The sequence below is a fragment of the Notamacropus eugenii genome, chromosome 1 (genome assembly GCF_028372415.1).
Source record: "Notamacropus eugenii isolate mMacEug1 chromosome 1, mMacEug1.pri_v2, whole genome shotgun sequence".
Lineage (NCBI taxonomy): Eukaryota > Metazoa > Chordata > Mammalia > Diprotodontia > Macropodidae > Notamacropus > Notamacropus eugenii.
The window spans coordinates 191,149,458-191,162,706 of record NC_092872.1 but is presented as its reverse complement, the minus strand read 5'-3'; positions in this window follow the sequence as shown (position 1 = coordinate 191,162,706).

Here is a 13,249-nt window from a genome sequence, read left to right as displayed (position 1 = left end):
ACAGCCAGATCATAAGACCCAATGGTTCTGGTGGAAAGGTATATGATAAGGTCTGATGGTTTTCCTTTTACCGGAAGAGTTATACTTGGTGACTCACTACTTAGGAATCCAAGGGATCCTAGAGGCCAGGGGCCCAGAGGATCCATGACTCTTAGGAAGAGGAGATCAAGGTAGGGTCTGAGTATTGGTGGGGCTAGAACATTTAAAAGAAAGGATTCTGTCCCAGTCCAGTGGATTCTGCCCTTCATGGCATGGTAGTGAGCTAACAGTGCATGAGGATCAGGTGGGAGTCATCAGGGAAATGCTTCATCATCCTCTCCGGTCAGGCCAGAAAACCTAGAAATTCTGTGTACAAAAGTGAGACTCCATACTATTACCCCTACAAGTTTTCAACATCTACTCATTCTGCCTCCTTCAGTTACTAAGACTTGGTTATGCTCTCTACCAACAACAGAATCACCTTCTAGCAGTTTTGCAAACTTGGGATGGTTTGATCTTGGCAATGGGAACTACGAAGTCAGGAACACATGAATACTTGTGAATACTTGCTGCTTTCATGGATCTATGCTCCCATCAATGTCTATGTTCCCATCATTGCTACAGATTTTGATCTCTAAACTTTTTCATTCTGGGTGACTCTTTTCAACATCTTTTGGTAGACCTTCCATGGAAGACCTAACCAGTAGATATTCCTCTGGTTTTAAAAATACTTTGTAGCTACCAGTGAAACATTCAATTATTTATTATCTACTCATTTATTATCCCTCATTCTCACTACAACACTTATTCATCTACTCTTCCATTTATATCTCTCCTTGAAGGTTTTTTTTATGGTAATAGTTAGCAAGTGATTTACACCCAACATGGACCTTTCCATTACCCTTTGGGTTACCTCGTTCTTCTGAGATCTTGGTCATTTAGGAGGAGAAGATCAGGACCAAAAGGACTGACATTTGTGATAGTGAACAGCTTGAGATGATTGAAAACATCATACTATTACCTAAACGTGAGACAGTTCATTTTTCCGTATTGTTTTGTGTCTAGTGCATTGTCCTACTGTAGAGCTTATCTAATAAAAATGTGTGCTTATGGACCAACTCAATGGACTGCCAGTTCAATTGAGTATTATAATCTGAGCATTATCTATGCATGTTTTTTTAAAAATCTGATAACATCCTTTATTCCACTTCCAGCTTAATTCTTCACTTTTAAAGAATCCTAGCCCACTCTTGACCATCTTACCCCTCTCCACTGACTTTTAAAAATTTTAAAAATGTTTATTTATATTATTTTTGACTTATGGAATAAAACAAGCATTTCCATAAAAGCCTATTTTTTCCTGCTGTTACTACTCCCCATGTAAGTAAAAACCAAACCAAATAAAAATATGCACCTTATTGAGAGGTCCTTGTACTGTTTTGAGGACAGATATCACAGTGGATTCCATGAAGAGAAAAATCGAGAGAACTCTCCTCCAGTACTCTGTACTTCTATTCTTTATGTTTTTTTAGTCAGTTGTATGACTAAAAATATGGCCCGTCTATAGAAAATATTCAATAAAAACTATCTTGTCTTTGTTTATATTTTCCATGAAGGATACCTTTGATATATACCGAAGTCATTTTCAAAAAACTGTTTTATAGAATTGAAAAAATAAACGTAGCTATGTTTGCAGATCCTACTGCTGGTGTTTTCTTCATCTTTTTGGAAGGGGCGGAGTATAAAAGTACTCTCTTGATGTTTTCCATTCTTTTGGAATCTTTTTGTCATGGAGCTCTCTTAAAAATCTTTTCCTGAATGTCTTTAAAATTGTGTATCCTCCAGTACGGCTTTCATTTATGCCCACGTGATCAGTTCCAGCTGCTCTCTGTGACTTCATATCCTTAAGTGTCCTTGACACCTCCTCACATAATGCATCAGGTACAGAGTACTGGAGTCCAGATGAGATATTCCACCAACAATCTATTGATAGGGAAATGACAGCGGATTAGCTTCATTTCGTGTCCTTTCATTTCTTCTCAAGTACTTTTAGAATTAGTGACAGCTATTGTTCACACCAACCTCTCTACATATGTGTTTAACTTCCACTGATTTTTCTGTTTTTGTAGGGAAATATTGCTCATAAACTCATATTCTCCTCTATTTTGTTTACCAATGAACTTTTTCTCCAGATCTATGTTGCCCTTCTGCTTGACCAGAAGATCAGCTGTTTGCTCATTCTAGTGCATCGAATGAATTCAGACTCCTCTGCCTGGCATTGAAGGCCTTTTGCAACTTGGTGCTACCATTTCTGTATATCCTTATTTTACAGGACTACTTCCCACACTCTGTTTGTCAGATAAACTAAATGACTTTCTGTCCCTCAAACGCATGTTCAACTCTCATGATACCAAGTCTTTGCTAAGACTGTTCCCTATGCCAAGACTGGCTTCTCTTCTTCTCTTCATATACTGAATTCCTACCTAGTCTTTAAAACCTATCAAAGTGTCATCTTCAGGAAACCTGTCCAGAGGCAGATAGGTGGTACAGTGGATCACAATAACAGTAACAACTTTTATATAGTGTTTACCATGAATCAGGCACTGTGTTAAACACTTTATAATTATTATCCCAACTGATCTTCACAACCTTGTGAGGGAGGTGCAATTATTACCTTGTTACAGTTGGGGAACCTGAGACAGGAAGAGATTAAGCGATATACCTAGTTTCTGAAGCTAGATTTGAACTAGGTCTCCCTGACTCCAGGCATAGCAGACTGCCTGCTTCACCGCTTAGCTGCCAGGGCTATGCCCGGAGTCAGGAAGACCTGAGTTCAAATCTAGCTTCAGAAATTTAGTAACTGTGTGACCCTGGGCATATCACTGAACCTTTCTCTGCCTCAGTTTCCCTAACTGTAAAATGACAGTAATAACAGCACATGCCTCACAAGGTTGTGAGGATCAAATGAGATAATAGGTGTAGCAAGTAGTAGGTGCTTAATAAATGCTTATTTCCTCTCTCCCTAACCCTCCAAATTAGTCCTGAACTTTTTCCATGATTCATATTCAATTATGTAACTCTCTAATGCATTTATGATGTAATATTGTATCTTGTCATCATTATTTATGTCTTATTTCCTTACTAGATGGTAAATTGCTTGAGCATAAGGGGAGTGTCTTATCTAAACTTTATATCTTCTTAAAATGTAGCACAATGATCTCCATTCTCTAGACACTTAATCAAGGTTTGTTGTATTATTCTAGATAAAGTAGTTTCTGGACTCTTTCAGTATCCTTGTTTAGATATCCTGCATTGGTTAAACTTTTCTAAGAAAAAGGATAGTTAGAATTGATGACTTTGCTTTTATCCAATTTCCATTTTTTGGCAGTGACAGCTTATTTAAAGATCTTGGGTTGAAGTGACTATAATCATACACAAGATCTTCTTATCTTTCTCTTCATCATTTTCTTTAATTTGGTACTGGTTTTGACCTTCACTTTCACCAGTTAATGATTTTATTACACATCAGTAACAGTCATTTTCTGTCTGTTAAAATAGAGTTAATTTCATTTTGGGGATATTATCTGGTGCATGCTGCATCCAATGTCCCTAAACACTTTTTGAAGCAAGTATTCATGTTAATTCAGGTTTCTGATTTGTTTACAAGGGTTGCCCTCTTTAATTTCTGGATCTGATGCCTTCTTATTCACAATTGTTTTCACTATCCTTCTATTTGCATTAAAGTCACTGAATATCAAGGTCATGTTGTTTTAGCTTGGTGGAGCTTTTCAAGTTTTTCATAGAATTTCTCTACTTTATTTTCTGCAATTAAAAAAAAAATCCCACAATACGTTTAACCTATCAACAGCAATTGTCTTTATTGTAGACTATTGACTCCCTGAGCCCCAAGTCCAAGGATTAGAAAGGACATCCAAGACCATTTACTCTAACTCATTTCTGTCCAAGGATCCCCTCTTAAATATTCTCAAGAAGTGATCCCAGTGTCTTTGAAGATCTATTTGAAGATGTGTTGTTCTTCCTGAGGCACCCATTTTGCTTTGGATATCTCTAATTGTTAGGCAGTTTTTATTTGTTGTTGTTGATATCATTCATCCTTCCCTCTTGAAGAGACCCATTGACATCAGGAGAGGTGATGTCTTGACTTGTAAGTGAATTGGATTTAAGTGAGGCAGGGCTGTGCAAAGTCACCAGCCTCACTTTCTTCTCCAGAGTCATCAGAGTCCAGTGGCAAGACACAGGTCAGGATGATTGGGGATGCTCCCCTCCAAGGAAGTTCTTAGTTATATTAAGTCTAGATACCAAAACAGGTTTTAAATAGGGATGTGTAATCCCACCACTAATTTTACTGTAATTTTTGAGAGAAGAATCATAATAACAGATTTAAGGTTTGCAAAGCACTTTATAAATACTTACAAATATTATCTCATTTTTCCTCACAACAACCCAGAGAGATAGATGTTATAGTTATCCCCATTTTACAGACAAGGAAACTGAGGCAGACAGATTAAAGTGACTTGATTAGGGTCTTACTTAAGGATCTAAGGCCAGATTTGAACTAAGATTTCCTGATTCCAGGTCCAGTGTTCTATTCACTGTGTCATAGCAATAAGGCATGAAAAAAAAAAATGGAAGAAATAAGCATTGGCCTTTAAAGCAGTTAAATAAATATATATGTATATGTGTATATACACACATATACATACATGTATATATACACATACATGTCTATATATACACATACATATATAAAACTTATTTATTTGAAGACCACATGATTTTATACTAGAGAATTAAGACAAATAGTAACAAAATATTAATGAAGATAATAATTTTAATAAATTAGTAGGCTACAAGATTTTGGGGGGTCCACTTCTCTGATTTTATTCCTCTGAAAAAAATTCCTCTTTTCATGCAAGCAGCAGCTATTCTGCCACTTATAGTCAGAGAGTTGCTTGAGGGCACTATGAGGTTAAATGGTTAGTCTAGGGTCAACTGGCCAGGATGTGATGAGTGCAGCTTTGGACCCAGGTCCTCCTAGTGTGAATTTGGCTCTCTCTCCACTATACTACACTGAAAGTGTACAGGATATAAACTACCCTAGAAGAGTTGTAAGAGTTTTTTGTATTTGGAGATCAGTGGTTACAAGAAGTCTGCCAGGAGTTGGCTTGCTGCCTGTAAGACCTTATTCTCACTTTCACACATTGGAATTCACAACATCTTAAGATCATGGGTCTAAAGCTGGAAGGACCTGAGAGGTCATCTAGTCTAATCTCTTACAGATGAGGAAATTGTGGTTCAGAACGTTTCTTTGTTTTGAAGTGGACATTCAGTGATAAATTCTGAGGCAGTGTATAACAATCGATTCAATTTTGGATGAATGACAATCCCTTGCCCAGAGCTAACTTTCATGTTACTAGCTAGAGATGAACTGTAATTCTGGCCAGCTATGACTGCAGCATGTATTACCAATCTTGGAGAACCAATGTGGATGGAGACATCCTATATCTTGGGCAATATGCATCAGAAACCACTTAAATCTTCCATTTGTCATCTGCCTGGTCCTGATCTGTCCTCCAGACCATTGGACTTTGCCATCTCCCCTATCACTGGACACTTCAGACCACAAACTATGTTAAAGACTTAATCCTCTTAGTGCTGGAATTCCCACTCTGGGATCTGTGCCATCCTGATTAGTACATTACTTTTAAGGGAATAGCAGAAGTTGAAATTATGCTTGGGAAAACTGTCATAGGCGATCACAGATCCTACGAAAGATAGGAGAAGGCAGTTCATGTTGCCTATATCCAAGGGATCCATGACTGCAAAAACCATCCATGATGATTTTTTTGGACACGTAGGTAATGATAACCCTCTGGCTATGGCACAGAACAAGTTTGATTGGCCGAGGACTGACATAAATGTATACAAGAAGGGAAAGACCCATGCCTGTTATGCTCAAAGGAAAATGATAGAGACACATTGCCCACATGGACAGCACAGGCAGCAACAAATCTTTGGAGATGATGTGCCTAGATTCTTATCTCTGGAAGACACAAGATTGAAGGACGTAAGTCAGGTCCTGTGATGATGGACCAATTTACCCAGTACACACTGACTTACCAGATCATGAACCAGAAACCTTGCATGATAGCAGAGGTTTTATAGGAGAAATATTTTTCAGTGCATGGCTTCCCTGCTAGGATGCATTTTGATCAGTGTTAGGCACTGAGAGCAAGCTATTCAAAGAAGTGTTCTATCTGTCAAGAATGAGGAAATCTGGAACAAAATTCCCAAGGTGATCCCCAGCTTGAGCATTGTAATTATAACTTTCAGAACACCCTGGGGATCCTAAGGTCTGAGGAGAAGACTTAGCTGAGTGAAAATGTAGCCTTTCTTATATATACCTTTGATGGTATTAAGAACAATGTCACGACTTCACTCTTTTTTTCCTATTTAAAAGATCTTTTTTATTCTAAACTTAAACACCAAAAAAGAACCTTTCCATATACACAGAAGAATAAGAGAGGACTCTGAAACCATGAGTCTCCATTTCATACTGCTTGTCTTTTTAAAAAAAGTGTATAATAAATTCTATGTTACTTTCAAAACTGTTCTGCTTTTCTGTTCTCCCTTCTGAATTTCCCTCTGTACAAAACTTTGGTGTTCTGTGGAAAACACAAAATACTGGACCAGGAGGAAGCCACCTGAAAGTACGAAGTAAAAATGTTAGAGTATGCTGCTAAGATCTCTCCAGAGAGTGGTTACAGCCTTGCAAGTATGATGCATTATAATTGCTTATTGCTCCAAAAAGAGCTAGATTCTCTTGCATGCAAGAAGACAGGAAAGACATGGAGTTGAGGAATCTGTGGAGAACTTTAGAACTTGAGGACGGAGATCATTGTATTCCCAGAGGTTAGCACAGTGCATGGCACATAGCAAGTGATTAGGAAATGTTTATGGACAAACAGTCAATGGCCCATAGGAAGGAGATCCAGTTCAAAATGCAGATAAAAATGAAGCAGAAAGTGTGATATCCTTCCAGGAAGTAGGGATGCATGCCAAGACAATCCCAGTCTGACACTTCTCCCTGAACAGGAGTGTGCATAGATCCATGTGGCATCCCTTTCTTGCCCAACACTCCACTTAGAACTTAGAGATCTGAAGAAAATAAAAGTCACCTATAGAACCTGCCCGGTTAGGTTCTATGTATCCTATCTGTAGACAAGTGCCTGAGGTCACACAATGGATAGAGCATTGGACCTGAGTCAGAAAAGCCTGAGTTAAAATCTAGCCTTACTAGCTGTGTAACCCTAGGCAAGTCACTCAGCCTCTCTCACCTTCAGTTTCCTGATCTGTAAAATGGGGATAATACAACACTTACTTTCCAGGGTTATTATGAGACTAAAATGAAAGGATAGCTGAAAAGGGTTTTCAAATCTTAAGCCACTATATAAATGCTAGCTATTTTATCTTGGGTTATCCATGGACCTGGATTTGGAATTGCAGACCATTAGATACCCACAGAGAGTGAGGAGATTGAGAGTGAGTAGGAGTGAAAGCAAATTATCCATCAGGAAAGCATGAGAGATTTTGTCAAGTCTTGAAATCTAAGTATCTTATGCTTAGAGAATCTCTGCCCTGCATGGTACCTCCCCATACCTCCCTTCTACCATATTACTTAATGGGAGGTTGGTATGGCAAGGTACCCTCAGAGAAATAGGAAATAGCATGTACCAGGTGAATCAAATCACTGATATCACCTTGACACATATTTCCCCTCAAACCCCGTTGAAGATAGCCCAGTACCCTAAATCTAACCCCATCTCCAGAGCATCGGTCTTGCTTCCAGTCTGGCCCCCATACCTATTGCTGAGATAAGTAATCCCTAAGGAAAAGGAACCTACTTTCCTCATCACATCAAAGACCAACCACAGACCAACTGGCACTGATGGTTAGATAAGCCTAAGAACCTGGAAATGGGCTCAGCCCAGCATCTTCATCCATCATCCCAGGAAGCAAACCCTATAAAGATTGGACTTAGCAACTATTTCTGCAGGTACCGAAGACACCACTGCCTCCTTGTGAACCTTAGTGACTGAAGACCCAGAAGAGAACCTTCCTAGCACCGTCAAATGATTCAACAACAGACACAGAGATGGTTTTATTAGAGGAACCACTTTAAAGAAGGTGCATTGCCATCTACTTTGCTGCTAGATCCTAAGGACAATCAGATTTTTCCAGCTGAGTTGCAGCTGAAACTTTCCATATGTCCTCTTCCCTATTAGAAAATTAGTGCCTCAAGAGCTGAGATTATCTTTCTTTTCTATTTGTGCTTTCAGCACAGTGCTTTGCACACAGTAAGTACTTAATAAATGACTTTTCATGCATTTATTATCATTGTGCCTTATGAAGTCACAACTGTATTTGGTAATCATTTCTTCTCTTTTTAAGGGCTCACAAACCATTCCCTTAATAATATATTCTAGAACGTTGACAGGAAGTCAAGTTCACTGTCTTGTACTTTGCAGATTGTTCCCTGTTACCTTTTCCCCTTTATGTTTGGACATGTTTCCCGTCTCCAGTATTTTGATGACTTCCCTATTTTTTAAAATCTTTCAATAGCACTGACAATGGCTTCACAGTCACTTTGTCAGTTCCTTCAGGATGCTAGGGTGTAGTTTGTCTAGAAGTGGTGACTTTAACTCATCAATGGCGAATGGTCGCCATCTCACCATCTCCTCACTTATCTTAGATTGCTACAATTTGCTAGATATTTTTGTTGCCTCCTTCCCATTCCAAGGATCATTCTCTGTGGGAGGGAAAACAGAAGCAAAACAAGTTGAGTAATTTGAATTCACTCTCGTCCATTACTAGCATCCTGCCCACTCCGAGAATTAGTCCTAGCCATTTTGTTTGTTTCTCTCTTTCTTTGAAAGCTACTTTAAAAATCATTTTGTGTATTTTCCTTAACATTAATCCCTAGCCTCAACTTTTTTTCAGAATGTAATATTCTTGATGTTGTTCTTATGGGACCTTGTTACCCTTTGTGTTTCTTCCACCATTACCTGCTTTTGCTTCAACTTTTTATGATTTGAAATGGTCAGTGGATTTTCCATTGCTTTTTCAATCTCCTTAATTCTTTTCTTCTTTATCAAAGTCATTTTTGTTCAGAATTTCATTTTTGAAAGTTTCTCATGAGCTAACTTGCCCAACAAAGTGTTGTGCCATTGGATCCTACCTATTCTTCCTCTGATCACTTTGAAATTTGTTTTTCCTAAAAATCCAAGGTGTTCATCAGTCTTTGAAAGCATTGTTCTTTCCTTCATGTCCCTGAACTCTGTCATGGACTGGTCACCTGCTCTCAAGGTTCCCATCATTTCTATTTTAGCCACCAGTTCCTCCTTTCCAGGCAGAATAAAGTCCAAAATAGCAGCTCCCATGGTTGCTTCCTCTATTTCTTGAATGATGAAATTAACATTAGGCCAAGTCACAAAATTTTCTTCAGATTTGCTTTTGGGAGAGAAAATATTCTAGCTTATGGCTGAATGGTTCATAATTTGTTCTCCTGGTTTCACTCACTTCACTCTGAATTCATTCATATAACTCTTTCCAAGTTTCTTTGAATCCATCCTATTTGTAATTTTTTGTGGTGCCATAATATTTCCCATTAATATCCCACAGTTTGTTTAGTCATTCCCTAATTGATGAGCATCTACTTTCTTTCCAGTTCCTTACTACAACAAAAAGAGCTATTATAATCATTTCTGAACATGGTCTCTTTCCCTTTATCTAAATAACCTATAACCTGTCTACATAGACTATGCCTAGTCATATTATCTCTAGGAAAAAGAATATGCAAACTGTTCTTTATTTTACCTTCACCTCAAATAATGACCATTAACAGATTTTTATGAATCTCAATGACAAGTTTTCACACAGCAAGCCCTGGGAACAGGGGGATCAGAAGGTGCTTGGGTTCCAGTCTCAGCTTTGTCCCTACCTAGCAGTGTGGCCTTGGGCAAGCAATTTTCCTCATTCTAGGCTTTAGTTTTCTCATCTTTCAAATGAAGGGAAAGATCAAATGATCCAAAGATCGCTTAAGATTAAGATCCTCTCCAGCTTCTACTCTCCATGGCCTAAGAATCCATTGAACATCTTTTGCCATTAGGGAAGGAGATCTCAGGACCATCCAAGATGATTTCTGCCTTCTGGAATTTCTGTTCTCGTTAGGATGGATGAGACATAACGTACAATAAACAAGCAAAGAAAAATGGAAGCTAGAATTGTGACAGGACAATTAATGCATTGGTCTGGTTGGCCAGTCACTTATCTTTATGCAGAAAGAAGCTGAATTCAGTCCAGATCTTAGAGAACATTTCCTGAAATTCTTCATCACCTGGAGAAATTGGGCCTCCTAACCTCTGGTACCAAAGGCCAAAGAGCGCCATGCCACCTACCAGATATCAGTGCCTTCCCAACTAGGAACAAGCAGGATCCAGTTCTTCCTCTTCTTAAGAAATCTGGGTGACCCCTTCAGGCTCAGCTTCTGTGACTCTGCAATTATGAAGCCTCCACAAAGCTGGGGGTAGGAAGGAGGCGGATGGTTAAACTTTCGAAATTTCAAATTAGAGAAGTTGAAGGTTCTGCCTGGCACATTTTTCTTTTAATTTCTTTTCATTCCTTTTTTTGTGGGGGATGGAATTTTTTCTGTGATTTATTTCCCAGAAAGGGGTGTGTCCTTTCCCCTACCTTTCAGCCCTGCTTGGCAGCCCCTGATATTTGTAAATTCCCTTGCAGCTCCTCAATTTACCTGCTAATCCATTTCCCTCCTCCTCTAATTAGGACTCAGCATTGTGTTAAGGAGCATTCAACTGTCCCAAAAGGCAAACAAAGAAAAGGGTAAAAATGTAGTTAGGGAAAGAAGAGGGGGTTGGCAAAAATGATCTTCCATTGAGTTCCTTTGCCCTCTCTGGCCCAGCCAGTCAGCTGATTATCTAATCTCTAACCTTACTGCCTTTATTTACAATGAACTGATGATAGGCTAAGGAGGGACTCAGAAAAGGGGACTGAGGTGCTGAAATCTCATTGTTGGAGGGGTTAAAAATTAAATTGGGCTCCAAGTTTGGTGTTCCTTAGCTTTCAATTTGGCCACACCTTCTGGCATAGCTGTGAGGTGCTAATGATCCCATTCACGTCTGGGTGAGTCAACATTTAGAAACTGGTGCTAAATGGTGGCTCTGGTGAATGGAGCCAGGTGTTGCTATGAGACTGCTAGATGAATCTGTCAGGATAGAGAACAAGTTCAACTGTTGTTTTTTCCAAAAAGCTAAACCTAGCTTATTCCTGTCTCCAGCCCCATATGGAAGAGACTCACTTTGGCCATGCTGAAGAAACTTCCTTTGTAGGTCCTGACCTAGAAGGGAGAGAAAGTAAAGATGCAAATTGCATAATGTGGGGTTCTTTTTTCCCCTGGAAGCTCTTTCTCCCTATGAGCCCTACTGAATGCAACTCAGCACAGGAGTAAACAATATTTAACATTCATGAAGATCTTTTGCTTGAGGATAATATTGATTAAGCAGACCTTGGAATGCCTTAATCTCTCAACTCCTCCTGTTGAAATCTTAGTCTAGCCTCCAAGGCCCAGCTCAATGTCCACCTCCTCCAGAAAGCCCACTCTAGTTTATGGGGGCCATCAGACATTAAATGGCAGCTTCCTCTTCTCAGATTCAATTCAGTTTAATTCAGCTAGTATTTATTAAGCTCCTACTATGTGCCAGATAAAGAAACAGTTCTCAAGGAGCTTGGATTTCTTGGGCTCCCATATTTTTTGTAGGTACTCCTCTTATTTCTATATGAGAGAGAGAGAGAGAGAGAGACAGACAGACAGACAGACAGAGACAGAGACAGAGACAGAGAGACACAGAGAAAAAGAGAGACAGAGACAGAGACACAGAGAGACAGAGACAGACAGACAGAGACAGAGACAGAGACAGAGAGAGAGAAAGAGAAAGAGAAAGTCAACAAGCATTTATTAAACTCTTAATATGTTTCAGGCATTGTGAAAAGTGTTGGGGATGCAAATAAAGGTACAACCCCAAACTGGTTCAGTGGAAAACCCATTGGATTTTGAGTCAGATCATCTGGGTTCCTAACTTTGTGACCTTAGGCTAGTCAAGTCACCTCTTTGGGCATCAACTTCCTCCTCTGTAAAAGAGGGGGAGGGGTGTAGAGTTCTAGTTCTAGAGCTGTGATCCTAACACAGAGGTTGGAGCTCTTATTAGGCTAATCATACAATCATAGATTTAGATTTAGAAACTGGAAGAGACCTTAGGAAGGGGTCTTAGTTCAAATAGAGATGAACAAACAGAAGCCCAGAAGTGACTTTTACAGGTAGCAAGTAGCACAGCCAAAGGATCTGAAACCGGGTCTTTTAATGTCAAATTCCTCATTCTTACCATTGTTACCAAACTCACTTAACTTCTGAACCTTGGTTTCCTCATTTGTAAAATTAGGGTAATAATATTGGCACTATTTACCTTGAAAGTGACTATAAAGAAAGTACTTTATAATCTAAACTGATATTTAAAGGTGATCTATTATTTTAATCACTAGATGCTAAACTTCCTGAAGGCAGGGTCTGTGTCTTATTTTGACTCTCTCTCAGCTCCCCAGCACATAGTAAGGACTTAACAATGGTTTGTTGAATTGATTCAAATAGGAGGTATATGCATAAAAGAGACATATGTAGAAAGGAGAGGAAAGACTGAGACAAAGAGAAAAAAATAAACATAAACCACAGAGAGAAACAGAGACATGTAAAGAAAAAGACTACATATAGAGAGACAAAGTAAGGGAAACACTACATGTGTATTTACTGTACTTGAAATTCAATGACATTATTCCAGGTTCCTAGATTAAAGATTTGTATCAGAGGCCCAGCATGGGGCTAAGATGCTTGGGTTCTAGTCCTAACTCTAACTGTAATCAGTTATATGATCACCAGGAAATCACTGCCTCTCTGAGGCTCAGTTTTCTCCTCTGTGAACGGAGGAATTGAATGAGATGCCCCCTCCCCCATGCCAGAGAGGTGACTCAGAGGCAGCTAGGTAGCCCAGTGGTTAGAGTACTGGGCTTGCAGATAGGAAGCCCTGAGATCAAATCCAGCCTCAAACACTTATTAGCCGTGTGACCCTGGGCAAGTCACTTAACCTGTTTGCCTTAATCCACTGGAGAAGGAAATGGCAAATCA